This window comes from Cydia strobilella, chromosome Z, assembly GCF_947568885.1.
Source record: "Cydia strobilella chromosome Z, ilCydStro3.1, whole genome shotgun sequence".
NCBI classification, from domain to species: domain Eukaryota; kingdom Metazoa; phylum Arthropoda; class Insecta; order Lepidoptera; family Tortricidae; genus Cydia; species Cydia strobilella.
Genome location: NC_086068.1, coordinates 32356210 through 32371606, shown reverse-complemented (window position 1 = coordinate 32371606; position 15397 = coordinate 32356210).

Below are 15397 nucleotides of genomic sequence, written 5' to 3'. Positions count from 1 at the left end.
AAGGAGCTCATTAAACGCCTGAGGGAGGCAACGGGCGACCCTCGCGCGGGCAGCTTTCTCGCACAAAGGATTGCCATTGCAATACAGCGCGGGAATGCTGCCTGCGTGTTGGGAACCCTGCCCAAGGGTCTCGGTTTAGTTGTAAGTTTTTAGTATTTATTTTTAAGTTAGGTTTTTTAGTTTTAGTTAGTTTATTTTAATGATAGTTTTAGTTTGATATATATTATTAGTTTATAATTATTATGCTATTTAAGTTTTTATAATATTGTATAATTATGTTAATAACATTCTCTTCATTAAAGAAATGGTAATCTGATATAATAAGATGGGTTGCGTTTGATTTTAAAAATCGCGGAGCCACGCTGGAAATTCCTACGCCAAACGATTTGGTCACCGACGATTCTGGGCGAACAACGGTTCGTGTTGAACTTTGCGGCGTTGCGATGAAAGGCCAAAGCCATCGAATCAGAAACTTTATCGTACACCTCACGAAGCGTCTGAAGGTTCGAAGCGCGTTCTATCCGGCTGAGTCCCACATCTTGGTCCACAACCTGATTCTCAACACGCTCACGAATCATTGACAACTCGCGGCCGTACATTAAAAAATTCGGTGTGTAAGCAGTAGCCAAATTTATAGATAGATAGATAGATAGCGTTTATTCGTGGCAAAAAAGAGGAAAACACGTACATAGGAAACACAACATAAATAATATAAGCCACGAAATGGTCCCGACTCAGCATGGTGCTAGCCTGGCTGGGCTAGCGCTGATCTTCCGTCGGGGCCATGAACTAGTGCAGTTCTAAGAATACTAACACAGTATAAAACAAATAATAAAAGACACGTCAAGATTAATTAAAACAAACAAGATGCAAAAATAAAAATAAACAACAATTCGTTAAATAATAAAAATGAGAGTGAGTGGCGGTTGCGGAAGGGACAAAAAAGGCAGTAAGTACATACTTAATACACTTATGTAAATATAATAATCTATATTGAATCTAAATGTAGCTTGTCTCAAGTTTGAGGCATTCCTCGTTAAATTGATGTTTAAGCATAAACTTTTTAAAGTTGTTTTAAATCTATGAATGCTTTGCAGGTTTCTGATAGGAGGTGGGATGTTGTTCCAACACCTAGTGGCTGCGTAACGAAAACTGCCTCTGAAGGCTGCTGATGTGTGTCTAGGAGTTAGAAGTTGAGTCGCAGACCGCCGACCCCAGCGTGACTCAGATATGGAAAGCTTCTCATACAAATAAATAGCAGTCTGACAGTTTATTACTCCAAAGAGTAAAGAAGCAAGGTGCAGCTTACGGCGGTGGTGCATTTTTAGGATATTGTGCTGATTAAGGAATGGTGATACGTGGCCCCGCAATGGAATGCAGAAACAAAAGCGAGCACAGGCGTTTTGGACACGTTGTATAAGTCTTTTGGTTTTACAAAGAAGTCGTGGTCCAAATACCGCATCCACATAATTTAATTTTGACAAAATAAGTGACTCTACTAACCTAACACGCAGTATTTCATTAATGAAAGGTCTAACTTTGTACAACACTTTTAGCTTGTAAAAGCAGCACCTTACTACATCAGCAGTATGCTTCTCAAAACGAAGGCCATTATCCATCAAGAGACCCAGGTTCCGAGCCTCATAAACTTGCTCGATCGGCTCGTCTAATAGCGTGACTTTCATAGTTGGTGTGATACCAGCCAACAGGTGTTTACTTCCAAAGACTAGATATTTCGTTTTGTTCGGGTTAAGTAGCAGGCAGTTATCTGAAGCCCATGATGCTATATTACTAAGATCAGTGTTGAGTTTAGCTATAGCGTCATCAATATCAGGTGGCTTGCATGAAATGTACACTTGAACATCATCTGCATAGACATGGTACTTACAGTGCGTGATGCGTGAGCCAATGTCGGCTGAGTATAAAATAAACAGAATAGGGCCAAGGATTGAGCCTTGGGGGACTCCCTTGGTTACGCTAATTGGGTCAGAGGTAATTGTGGAACCGTCACATTTGATTTTTACAAATTGGCTGCGCATATTCAGATAACTATCAAACCATCTTACAGTTTTGCTGTCAAAACCATAATATCTCAACTTTGACAAGAGAAGATCAATATTTAGGCTATCGAAAGCCCTAGAAAAATCAAGTAGAACCAACATAGTGCACATGCCCTTGTCTTGAGAGCACAGTATACTATCTGTAACATCCAGTAAAGCTGTAGTTGTACTTCTACCCCTTCGGAAACCGGACTGTACATCTGGTAGTATATTGTTAGTCTCAATATACTTAGTGACCTGAGTACACACAGCCTTTTCCAATATTTTAGAGATGCAGGGTAAAATACTGATTGGTCTAAGGTCTCTCAGCTCTAGGGGTTAGAGGTTTTAGGCAGTGGTTGCACAATAGCCAGCTTCCAGACATTTGGAAATGTAGATGTCAAAATTGAGGTATTAATTATCTTTGTAAGCAAATCAGTAGAGTGTGGGAGTGTCAAAAGAAGCATTTTTAGGTTTATACCGTCAGATCCCTCAGCATTGGACTTTAAATTCCAAACTATTTTTAACATTTGTTCTGAGCTGATAGGTTCTAAATGGAAAATAGAGTCGCAAAAACTGTGATACTCAAAGTAAGTCAGTTTTGATATGGGAAATCTTGATGTACATGGTAGTGTTAAAAAATGCTTGTTTATAATGGTAGGGTCATTGAAGTATGAAGGTAATTCTTTGTTTTTATTTGGTAATAATGTAGATTTAAGGGTTTTCCATAGTAATTTAGAATTATGAATTTTATTATTTATGTTTTGATTTATGTATGATAACTTCTCATTGAATAAAGCTTTGTTTACAACCGATTTTAGATCCTTGTAATACTTCTTTTTACTGTCTGTGCGGTTTTGTGGTAGTCAGCTGCTGCCCTGTCTCGTAACCGCATCATGAGCTTCACCGTGTCAGTGATCCAGGGGTAAGAAGACCCTTTAACAATAATTGATTTAAGAGGAGCATGGCAGTCAAAAACTAAAGTAACAAATTGGTTAAAAGCTACAACCATCGCATTAACGTCATCTAATTCCGACATCAGATCCCACCTCGCACACCCCAAGTCCACATCCAGCTTATCAAACTTAATATTATTGAAAGGCCTGTAAGTTAAGTAAAAAGGTTTAGGTTTTTCAAGTTTAACTAAGAACTCACAGACTACAAGGCAGTGGCCATAGAGTGATCCTACATGGTCTATCGTAATATTTATGGCTTTCATGTCAGTACATACGACATCAATTAACGTCTGGCTGGTATCAGTAAAGTGCGTTGGTTGAGTAACTAATTGAGATATGTTAAAACTATTTAAAAATAAATTTAATTTTGCAATTTTTGCCTCATTATGGCCAAGTAAATCTATATTAAAGTCACCTAATAATACTAAATGGTCAAAGTCAGAAATAGAGCTAATAGAGTCGAAAATGGCATCGAAAAATAGGTCAATATCAGTCCAAGGTGGGCGGTACGCCGTACCAATGACCAATTTCTTACCATTAAGGGTTAGGGTGATCCACATCTGTTCAATGGAACTATGTAGCGGATCAACTGGGTGAGGCCACGTGCGAGCATTAACACTACGTTTTATGTAAAAACCTACGCCGCCCCCGCGCGAACGAGTGCCCTGTGGCCTGGGTATGTGACGTAATCTGTACCCAGGAATCACCGGCGCCCGCTCATCTCTACAATCTCTGAGCCACGTCTCATTTATAGCCAGCACATCAGCATCCAGCCGGGTGACAGCCACCATGATGTCATCATGTTTAGTACCTAAAGAACCAGCGTTAAACAAACCTATTTTAAGCGACTTACTAGACATTAAACAGATTTAGGATAGATACAAATGAGACAAGGAAATGCGAGAAATTAGGTGTGTATGTGTATATGTAGTATTGTACAATGTAAAAAAATATAATTATCAATAAAGTGTCCACCATACCCCAATCAAGAAAATAGATACATGAAATAAATAAATAGTAATAAACCGCAACGCCACTGCATTCATTAAAAATAAATAAAGACATAGGTAAATAATGGAAATATGTATAGCTAACTACACTTAGGAACCGGCACCACTGGAAAAAACCTGAGCTAGATCGGTTTCTGCCCGGATACGGTGAGCAGGAGTATTATTGCCACGTCGCACATACACCCGTCCGTCCTTAGTCCAGTGGTACCGCCATTCTAAGCGCCTACATTCCTGCCGAGCAAGATAAAAGAGCGTTTTGTTATGTCTTGTTAGTCGCTCGTTCACATAGAACTTGCTCGGACCGCCAGGCAAGCCGAAGTCCGACGTGTCAGCCCCCCGACGCACGCGAGCAGCGCGCAGCATATCGACGCGCGGTCCGCGCCGGGCCAGCCGCACAACAAGCGGGCGGGGGCGCACGTTTACCGCAGCGACGGCACCCTCCACCCCAACGAGCGGGCTTAGTGCTGTGTTCGGCTGTTGACGGCGCGCCCCAACGCGCTCAGAAAAAACAATGTCACGCTCGTCAAGGTCAACACCGAGCTTCGAAGCAACGAGGCAGACCAGGTGGGATGAGGATTCATTCGGTAGCTCAGGGATCCCTGTGATCTCCAGATCACTTAAAAAAAGATCTTGCTCACGATCGCAGAGCTCCAGTTTTAAACCTGCGACCGTCGCAGCCAACTCGCTGTCGGAAGAGACTACCGGCCGCTCCTCGATCCGTTCTTCTAAGCGTTTGACCCTGTCCTCAATGACATCCAGACGATTGCCAAATAAACTGTTCAGCTCCGCCACCTCGCGGCGCAAGCCCACAACTTCGTCGCGTAAAGAGCTAAAATCTGCGCGGAGCAAACGCAGCTGCTCGGCGATGTCGAGCTGTTGGTCATTTGGGCTGAGAGAGATTTTTACTTTTCCAGCTGAGGAGGGCTTGGGGGTAGTGGCGCAGAGTGTATCGCGTGTGCAGGGAACATTTGGTGAGGTCGTTTGTTTCATGGGCTGGTTAGCGATAGATGGCTTGCCACATTTTTCGTGGCAGTAACGGCACTTCCAGCTGCTTCGGTTTTCTATAGACATCAGCGAGTAGCGCTTGAAACTTACACCAATTACATCTAAACACTCCAGGCAGAAACGGACGTGACAGTTTGAGCACTCTAAGGACTTGCGAGGCGCTAATTTGCAACTACATTTTCCACATAAGGGCACCATGTTATTAGTGTTTGGAGACATAAATTTAGAATAAAACGTAGAAATAAATAAAATATTTTCGGGAGAAAATAAATTGACGTTGACAGAAGTTGACAATCAAGTCATTGACATTTAACTTATCGGTCAATTTATACAAGAATTTAAATAGAGTGCGACCCGATGTAAATGACCTGACCAACTGCGTTGGTCATTTTCAACTAAAATGCTCAAAGTAGTAATCACGACCTGGTTATATCTCTCCACAACATTCGCTTGTAGCGAATAATATGGGGTATAACACGGACCCGAAATATTATAGCTCGCGAGGCAATCCAGAAATTGAGGACTATGAAAAACTGTAGCGTTGTCACAGAGAATGTTAGAAGGAACACCGTACCGCAAAATAACCTCCGACTCTAATGCCATCGATACTGATCTCGCATTCACCAACTTCAACGGAACCAACCAAACTTTGGTAAAAACGTCAACCAAAGTCAAAATATAACAAAAACCACTACAGCTAACAGGTAACGGACCAATCAAGTCAATGGAAAGGAGATCCATTGGAGCAGCAATAGGACGAGGGAACAAACGAAGACCACGAGGTTGTGAATTTGCAATTTTAAAAGACTTGCAGACCTGACATTCGGAAAGGAACCTGGTAACATCACGGTACATATTCGGCCAATAATATACATCACGAGCTTTTAAATACGTCTTCATAACACCAGGATGAACATTAGGAAACCCATTATGAATTTCAGCAACCGCCTCTCTAGTTCTTGAAGCAGGAAGAACTATACGCCAAGGATTAGGTGCTAAAGGGTTTTCAATAGATACCCTGCGCATTAAGACACCATCCCGAAGAGCAAATGCAGTGAACATTTGAGGATTGTCCAAAACTCCCTGGTAAATACGTTCGTACCAAGGATCTCCAGAAGGATCCACGTCACGCGCGAATGAGATAAGCCCAACTTGAGCGCGGGACAAGGCGTCAGGAACAACATTAAGAACTAAGAATTCTTATGCTCCACTTGAAAGTTATATTGGGAAATCAAAGTTGCCCAACGAGCCAAACGTCCAGTGGGATTATCGAGGGTGATCAACCATTTAAGAGCAATATGATCAGTAACGATCTAAAAGTAGGAAGATTACTGCTCACTAGACAGGGGTGCAGAACGCGAATGCCACTAAAAAATATGGGGATATCCAAACCGCCTACAATTTCAATAGGAGAATTGTCAGCGGAGACAACATAAGGCCGAATATCCTCGCTATAAGTTATACCGAGCTTTAATAAGAGAGAAATATAAATTAGTGAAACCTGAGCACCAGAGTCCAAAAGAGCTTTAACCGAAGAGCCAGCGACTATAACATCAATAAAAAGTCTATTATCCGGGGAATTATTAATATAGACGGGCGACACAGATGGACCTCTCAGTGCGCCACCAATTAGTTTTTTTGACGGACCAGGATTACAACTAGGACAATCGCGGGTAATTGCACCAACACGCTTACACATGAAGCACACTGCCCCTGAAACGTAAGGACAATTACGGTAGATGTGACCAATTGCATCACACTTCATACACACTATAGAACTGGGTTACTGGGAACACATTAGATTAGAACTTAGGCTTGTGTTTCAACGTAGTCCGTAGTAGTGTCCCAGGCAGCAAAGTGACGTCAGCGACGTATAAATGATTTATTTATCTATTTCCGTTCTTAATTATTAAGAACGGAATTCCTCTATCAATATCATCAAAACGTATACCAACATAAACAAAGTCATATTTAAGCAACAATGTGTGAAAATCAATCCAGAATGAGTTATGCAGTATTTAGATCGCATATTCAATACAAGAACACCTGTTGTCGCATATTTTATCAGGGCGTTTATCTGTTCATAAAAATAATACGAAAGCCGATTCAATACACGCTGTATTTAGATGTCAGTCTTTTAATTCGTAGAATGTTATTTATAAACGAACATTTTTTAATAAAAAAATAAAAAACACGACTGCTTCCTTAAAATGAACTGAAAAGTAAAAAATAACAGTGAAAGACGAAATACCTAAACCAAACCCAAATGAACCAAATACCTAAATGAATTTAGAAGTTATGTGTGGACGCGTTCACCGGTCAAAAGGTTCTGAATGAAGATACTTGTGCAAGTTGCTGGAAGCGTGCTTTTGGAGCTCTCCCTTCGACTTTCGCATTTAAAAACTTGTACTTTGTTTTGTGTTCAGCCTCACCTGTAGGAGCGCCTCTACCCGTCGCTTCGGGCCTTCGGCCTAACACGGACCTTTGGCCTTCGTAATTAAGACACTTGTGGAAGTAGCAAGAAGCGTGCACTTATCGGACGCTCCGAGCCTTCGACCCTACGCGGAGCTCGCCAAAGTCTTCGCATTTAGAAACTTGTACTATTATTTTGTGTTTAAGCATTAACTCTTCGGCCTTACGTGTAGGCGCACCTCTACCCGACACTTCGGGCTTTCGGCCCTACCCGACGCTTCGGGCCTTCATCCCTACACTTAGCTCGGTCTTTGGCCTTCGCAATTAAGATACCTGTAGAAGTTCTAGGAAGCATGCACTTGTTAGACGCTCCAGGTCTTCGAGCCTACGCAGAGCTCGGCCTTCTGCTTTCTCATTTAGATACTTGTGTTATTGCTCTGTACTTAAGCATCCTTCGGCCGCGCGCCTTCATACTCATTTACAGGACGCTTCGGGCCTTTGGCTCTACGCGCAGCTCGACCTTTGACCTTCGCAATTTACTTGTTCAAGTTGCAGAAAGCAATGCACATGTCGGGCGCTTCGGGCCTTCGAGCCTACGCGGAGCTCGGCTTTCGGCCTTCGCATTTAAACACTTGTTTTATATTGTTCTCCTGTCGGACGCTTTGTGGAGCTTGGCCTTCGGTACTGTACCATTGTTCTGTGTTTGAGCACTAACCTTCCGCTAGCTCTCGGACGCATGATGCGTGTTCACGCATCTGAATAAGTCAGGCTTCGTGTGCAGTAAGTATATAGGAGACTAGTTAGCTCCCACATCATTGATACTCATCAATTATGTGGGATCTCGCTTCTAAGTAAGTCTCTCCTATCACCACTCACGAGAGTCGGGAGACTCATACTCATGCATCATTGAAGCGTGTAAGCTATCTGAGTCAGCCTTACAGAAAAAGCAGACCGCCGTTGCCGTTTTTGAGATATTTGTATGCGATTTTTAGCTAACCATGTTTCTGTTTTCTTTTCTTTTTCACGCTTTAAAAATATTTGGACTATGGACAAACTTTTGGAAATACCTACTTCGCTTTTGTTCGTTAGATAGTTGGGAGTAATGTTTGGACATTTTTATTTCATACTTTCCTAGCCTACTTTTACGAGAAAGCGTGGATAAACGCTTATCGAACATTTTACGCATTATGTATTAAAGCTATTTTCCATAGAAAACTGCTACATCATGAGTACATTCAAGTTCTAAGTCAGGGATTTTATAAGCATTACAACACGTTAGCAAAATCTGATCAGAGGTAGCTACCTACTACCTATAGTCTTTCGGTCGTATCGTTCCTTGTAATATTATTAACAATTTCGCAATTGAAAATCACGTAAACGCCACTTATGACATATAGCTGCAAAGGAAAATGTCATCAGCGCGATGTATAACTTTTGTATATTTTTATGATCGCCCTCAAAAATCCTTTCTTTTGGTATCCCATTCAGTAGGTTTAGATAATTCATTTATGCGTTTGAGTCATATTTCAAAACTTCTTGTTCTATCAAATCAAAAGTTTAACCCATGTTGTATATATTTTGGGAATCGTCGTTCAAAATCCCGCCTTTATTTTGATACCCCACTCACTCGATAGGTAATCGTTTTATTTTTATTTTGGTTCCGCATTATGCAGTATTAGTCCGCCATATTGATTCTATTATGAGGTTACATAGCCTATATTACTCGGGATGACATAAGGATTCCAATGATGCCTATAACACCTAAATCGGTTCAGGCATTTAGGTGTTACGGTGGAACAAAGAAACTTATTACATACCCACCCACATACAAACATGAACCCTGAAAACAATACTGTAATGTATACATAAATAATGTATACATAAATAAATGTGCACGGCGGTCCGCCCGCTGTCGTCAGTACGAGCGTAGACGTACCGCTTGTGGACGTAAATACCACATTGTGTTTTATTAAGCAAGCCCCCCTCACGGTAACAGTGAACGTTACAAATACACGCCTTTTTTTGGGCAGCCGTGTAATAAAAAACAAACGAGTAATTTTTAATTAAAACACATTTATTCGATAATCGAACGTATGTACGTAAACGGAAACGTGCGGAAACGTACGATGGTACATCTGTTTTCGAAGAAGAGCAGTTTAGGATGACTCACGTTAGACCGGGCCGTGACCGGGCCGGAGCTTCCGGTGCTTACTTTTCTATGACATGAGAGGTGATCACGTGATGCTTTCCATAGAAAGCTCCGGCCCGGTGACGGCCCGGAATGCAACGTGAGTCATCCTTTAGGTCACTCGGCAGACTTGGTCACCGAGGAGACCATCAAAAAATCCGCGATATGATTCTCGCTCATCGACGAACTATGTAAAGTACGCAAAAAAGGTCAAAAAGCTTTCCATGTATCGTGTGTTTGTAAGTATCATTCCATGTATATAATTATAATCGTCCTACAAGGGCCACCATTTGAATTTGACAACAATAGTAAAGGAAATATGGTTCAACTTCTTTTGTTTTGAATACCCAACAAACACATTAGCCATAACAACAACTCATTTAGAGTCCTGAGTGACATAGTAGTTTTATAAGACCCATAATAATAGTTTTAGGTGATACTATGGAAATAAACGGTGTACTGGCGCTAGTAAGGTGATATAATAGACATATAATTGCATAATGCAGCTAAAGGCTGTAATAAGGTGGTATTAGCTGCCTCTTTATATATTATGGTTACCAGTTTAAGTAGATTTTAACGCGGAAGGTTCTTTTGGGGTGCCCATTATAACTTACTCGCTTTTTGGCACAAAACTGACACTTTCAAAGGACGTAAAGTAGATACTTTACGTCCAGGATTATGCCTAGATAGGCATAATCCTGGACGTTAAACTGAACTGGAACAAACACCTGGACAATAAACTGAACAAAGCAACAGTAGCCTTTTGGCAATGCCGGAGGATGGTGGGAAAAAGATGGGGACTTGCCCCTCACATTATACTGTGGCTGTACAAAATGGTAATAATGCCAATGATCAGCTACGGCGCGGTGGTATGGTGGCCCCGCACCCAGCTAACTACAGTAATAGACAAACTAAATAAAACACAAAGACTAGCATGTGTGGCTGCAACGGGCTGCATGAGAACTACTCCGACTGCGGCTCTAGAAATAATGCTAGGACTCCTGCCACTACACATATACATACAGAAAGAAGCGGCTGCCACAGCTCTTCGTTTGAAAAATCTAAACCTATGGACATCTTTCAGCTCATCGCACAAGAAGATCTTTGAAAATACGATCTTAAAACTGCCCATGCTGGAAGCGCCCATCGACAAAATACCAAAAACTATGATCTTCTGGAAAGATTACGCCATATCGTTAACAGAAGATCCGAAAGAAGGACTAAACCAAATAAACCTAAGAATATTCACAGATGGCTCAAAAACAAACGAAGGGACAGGATGTGGTGTCTTCTCAGAGGACCTGAACATACACATCCCAAAGTCCCTTGGTGAACACAATACGGTATTCCAAGCTGAATGTTTATGAATAATAGAAGCTTGCAATGCTATTACAAGACGACAAGTGAAACACGAAACCATACTAACACTGTCAGACAGTAAATCGGTACTACAAGCGCTATGCAGCGACAAACTTACTTCAGAGCTTATACTTGAATGTCATCGAAGCCTCACTGAAGTGAGCAAAGAAGGCAACAAAGTAACAGTACAATGGATAAAGGGGCATAGTGGATCAAGAGGAAACGATGCAGTGGATGAACTGGCCAGGAAAGGTTCAGAAACACCGGCATATGCACCCGAGCCAATCATGCCCCTACCAATATCCTACATACACAACCAGCTAGAACAACATCACAGACAACTGCACAACAAGTACTGGAATGAAATGAAGACATGCAGGCAAACCAAAGAAATTCTACCGGAACTGAACCACAAACTTACCAAAATATTACTGAAAACATCAAGAAGCCAACTACGTAAAATAGTAGGATTAATAACAGGACATAACACACTAAACAAACACCTACATATTATGGGTAAAACGGACAGCCCCATGTGCAGAGCGTGCATGGCAGAAGAAGAAACAACAAAACATATTCTCCTAGACTGTAAACAGGTAGAAGTAAGCGGCCGTTTTATAGTGTCGAAGAATATCTGACCATTCTGACCTCAAAATATGTATAAATAAGTTAATTATGTAACAAAACTAAATGACGTTAATAATAATAATTAAGTAATAATGCTGTAATAATGATATAATAATAATAATTGATTTCACCCATTTATATTTCCGAAATGTACATATGTAAATCTTGACATGTAATTTATATTACCAATAAAGTATGAGTATGAGTATGAGTATGAGTATAGGAGCAAATACCTAGGGAATCCATGCACACTAAAGGAGGCAACTAGCAACCTGAAGACCTTGCTAGGCTTTGTGGAGGAGCTGGGGTGGTTAAAGTAGCGCTACCTCGTTTCACGCAAAATAGGCACATTGGAAGTCGAGTAGCGGAAAATGCCCAGCAAAACTAACTAACTATAACTTACTCGCGCTATAGCTCTATAATCGTGTTATGTTTACCTTTTAGTGTTTAATGCCGCCTACAGTGTTACAACAGCTATAAAAATACTCTTGAGCCATTTAAGAGTGGCAACAGTAATTCTTATAGCTCTTAGTAATATAGTGATACAACCGACATAATTTTCCCTATTAAATCACGTAGTTTTTTAGTGCTAGAAGTGCTATAACAGCAGTATGGAACCGTAGCTCTTCAAGTGTTTGTGCGAACATTAATTACAGCTTAAAGTTATTGTTAAGTATTTCAGGTATAAGATACCTCTCTCTATAACCTTTAATGGTTTATCGTGATACATTGTTGTTTAAAGTTGAATACCACATCAAATATAGCCTTAAGAGCGATTATTGGAAATTGTATTAAATATTTTGACATTTAAAACTACAAACGATTGTTTTCACTACTGCAGCGTTCTTGTAACACTGTAAGTGGTACAAGATAACATATTACAAGGTTATTAGAACTCTAAGTAAAAATACTGCTACTTTAACCCTTTATTATCACTTCCGGCAAGAATAATCCCTATTGTAGCACTATTATATCACTAGTTTATCACTATTGCACATAAAATGAACCACTGTAGAGCTTCAAGCACTAACGTCGGTGCCTAATTCCGACTATAAGAGAGTTATAGCGTGCTATATCGCTAAATTTTAGGCCGCACTATCGCTATCAGTGTTTAATCGAAATAATAGTCAGCTTTTATAGAACTAGTTTTATCGCTAAAATGTTACTTGATGGGTACGAAAGAAACAAAAGAAATGCAGCTCTGTTCCAATTAAAAATGGTTTAAATTACATTGAAGTCATTAGTACCACGGGTAGGAACGAGAGCCCTACGAGCTTTTAATAATTGCATAAGATAATTGAAAGTTTATACGACCTTCGGTGTGCGACTAGGTAAATGAACTCGCACTTGACCGGTTTCTTTAGATATAATATTGTTATGTAATGTACAGTAACTTGTATGAACAAAATATCTCAATTGTACGCTTAATAGATATACCTAATATCATCTAATATGATTTTGAATCTACTGTGTTAATTTAGTACACAATACTAATTAGTTGGTTACCTTTGTATATAGAGCGATTCTGAAACCACACGGGTCGCTAAGTAGTATCAAGTTGTTTACTTTAGCTCTGTAATTTATAGAGTAAACAAACCCCTTCCTGAGATACAAGCGCACTTTGGGATTGAATTGTGTATCTATATATACATATATGCCTAATAGTGTAAGTTTAACTGCTTGGGATTCTGGTGGAATTAATTAAATTTGTTAATCCTACACTATAGGGTTATGATGGTTATTATTTTATCGTGTCATGCGTAAGCCTAGCACTGACATGCCTTTCAAAAGTGATAACAGATAATAAAAGCGCGACTCTCTTAGTCGTGTTATATGTATTATCAAATTTAATTTCCGCATTTCGAAGGCATTATAATATGTTACACACATAGTTCGAGAACGTTTAAGGCCGAATGTAAGTGGTACAGTCAGCGAAACTATTAAGCACCTCTAAGCACCTCTGCATACAAACGTGTATGCAAGGGTGCTAATCCAATCGTTTTGTTGACTGTACATGTGACGTGTAGCCGTAGGAGTCACTACCTCCGCCCCACCTATCTACCTATGCTCCATCTACATCTGTCGCGGCACGGCCCTTATGCACGTCCGTGTCGGAGCAACGAGGGTCTGCCCGAAATTCAAGCATTTTACGGCTCAGTTGTAGGTCCGTGACATCGGAAAATAATTTAAGAATGCTTTATACGCTCTTCCTTCTTATGCTCTTCCCTAGGACTCAAACTATCTCTATACCAAATTTAAACTAAATTGGTTCAGCGGTTTAAGCGTGGAGGAATTTAAAAAAGTATTATTTTTTCATATTTTTTGTGTTTTCACTCCGGAATGGTGTCATTTTGATATCATAAATGAATTCGGCATACCCGATTTATACAAAAACGATACCTAACTTGGCCTAGTAGCTTAAATGATATAGTTATCAAGATAAAGTTTTTAACCCCTTTTTCACCACCTTGGGGGATGAATTTTTAAAAACGTTGAAAGTAATTTTCTTGCTTTTTAATATAATACCTTTTTGCAAAGTTTCAAGGTCCAAGCTTATAATAAAATTTGCACCCGAAGACAAACTTTCATCCCCTTTTCAACCCCCTGAGGCGTTATATTTCCAAAAACGTCGAAATTTCTTTTTTTGTAATCGTCTATTATACCTTTCTAAGAAGTTTCAAAGCATTTGTAATGGATTCAAACTTTCAACCCCCTTTTAACCCCGTTAGGGGACGAATTCTTGATAACGCTGAAATCACTTTTTAACCGACTTCAAGATTTCAAAGGAGGAGGTTCTCAATTCGGTTGTTTTTTTTTTTAAGTTTGTTACTCCATAACTCCCGTCATGTCTGAACCGATTTTGAAAATTCTTTTTTTTATTGTACGTACCTATATATAGATACAGATTGGTCCCGTTTTTGTCAAAAAGCAGTTCTGATGATGGGATCCATGAGGAATCGAAGGAACTCCTCAAATGTTAAAGGCATACATATAGTGATTTTAGTAATTTCATCAACAAATCAAGCACTTACATTTAAAAAAGTGACATTTGATGAAGTGGAACTGCTGATGATGATCAGAACGGAACTCTTCAATGACGCATAGTTCACGTTTGGCGATTTGTCCTCTTCGTTATGTTTGTTAAGCAAGTTAGGTTTTCAAGTAACATTTTTGTCAAGCTCGAGTTCTGATGATGGGATCCATGAGGAATAGAGGGAACTCCTCAAATGTGAAAGACATACATATAGTGATTTTTGTATTTTTATCAACAAATCCAGCATTTCCATTTTAAAAAGTGACATTTGATGAAGTGGAACTGCTGATGATGATCAGAATAGAACTCTTTAATTACCCATAGTTTACGTTTGGCGATTTGTCCTCTTCTTTATGTTTGTTAAGCAACTTAAGTTTTTAAGACATATTTTCGTCAAGCTCGAGTTCTGATGATGAGACCCACGAGGAACCGAGGGAACTCCTCAAATGTGAAAGGCATATATATTATGTATGCCTTTCACATTTATAGTGATTTTTGTATTTTCATCAACAAATCCAGCATTTACATTAAAAAAGTGACATTTGATGAAGTGGAACTGCTGATGATGATCAGAATGGAACTCTTCAATGACACATAGTTCACGTTTGACGATTTGTCTCTTTCTTATGGACCCAGACCCAAACTTGGACACGGACTCGGACCCGGCCCCGGGGGTCTGGACATGGACCCCAACAACTCGGACCCGGACCGAACTCTGACCCAAACTTGGACCCGGACAGCCGGACACGGACCCGGACTCGGATCTG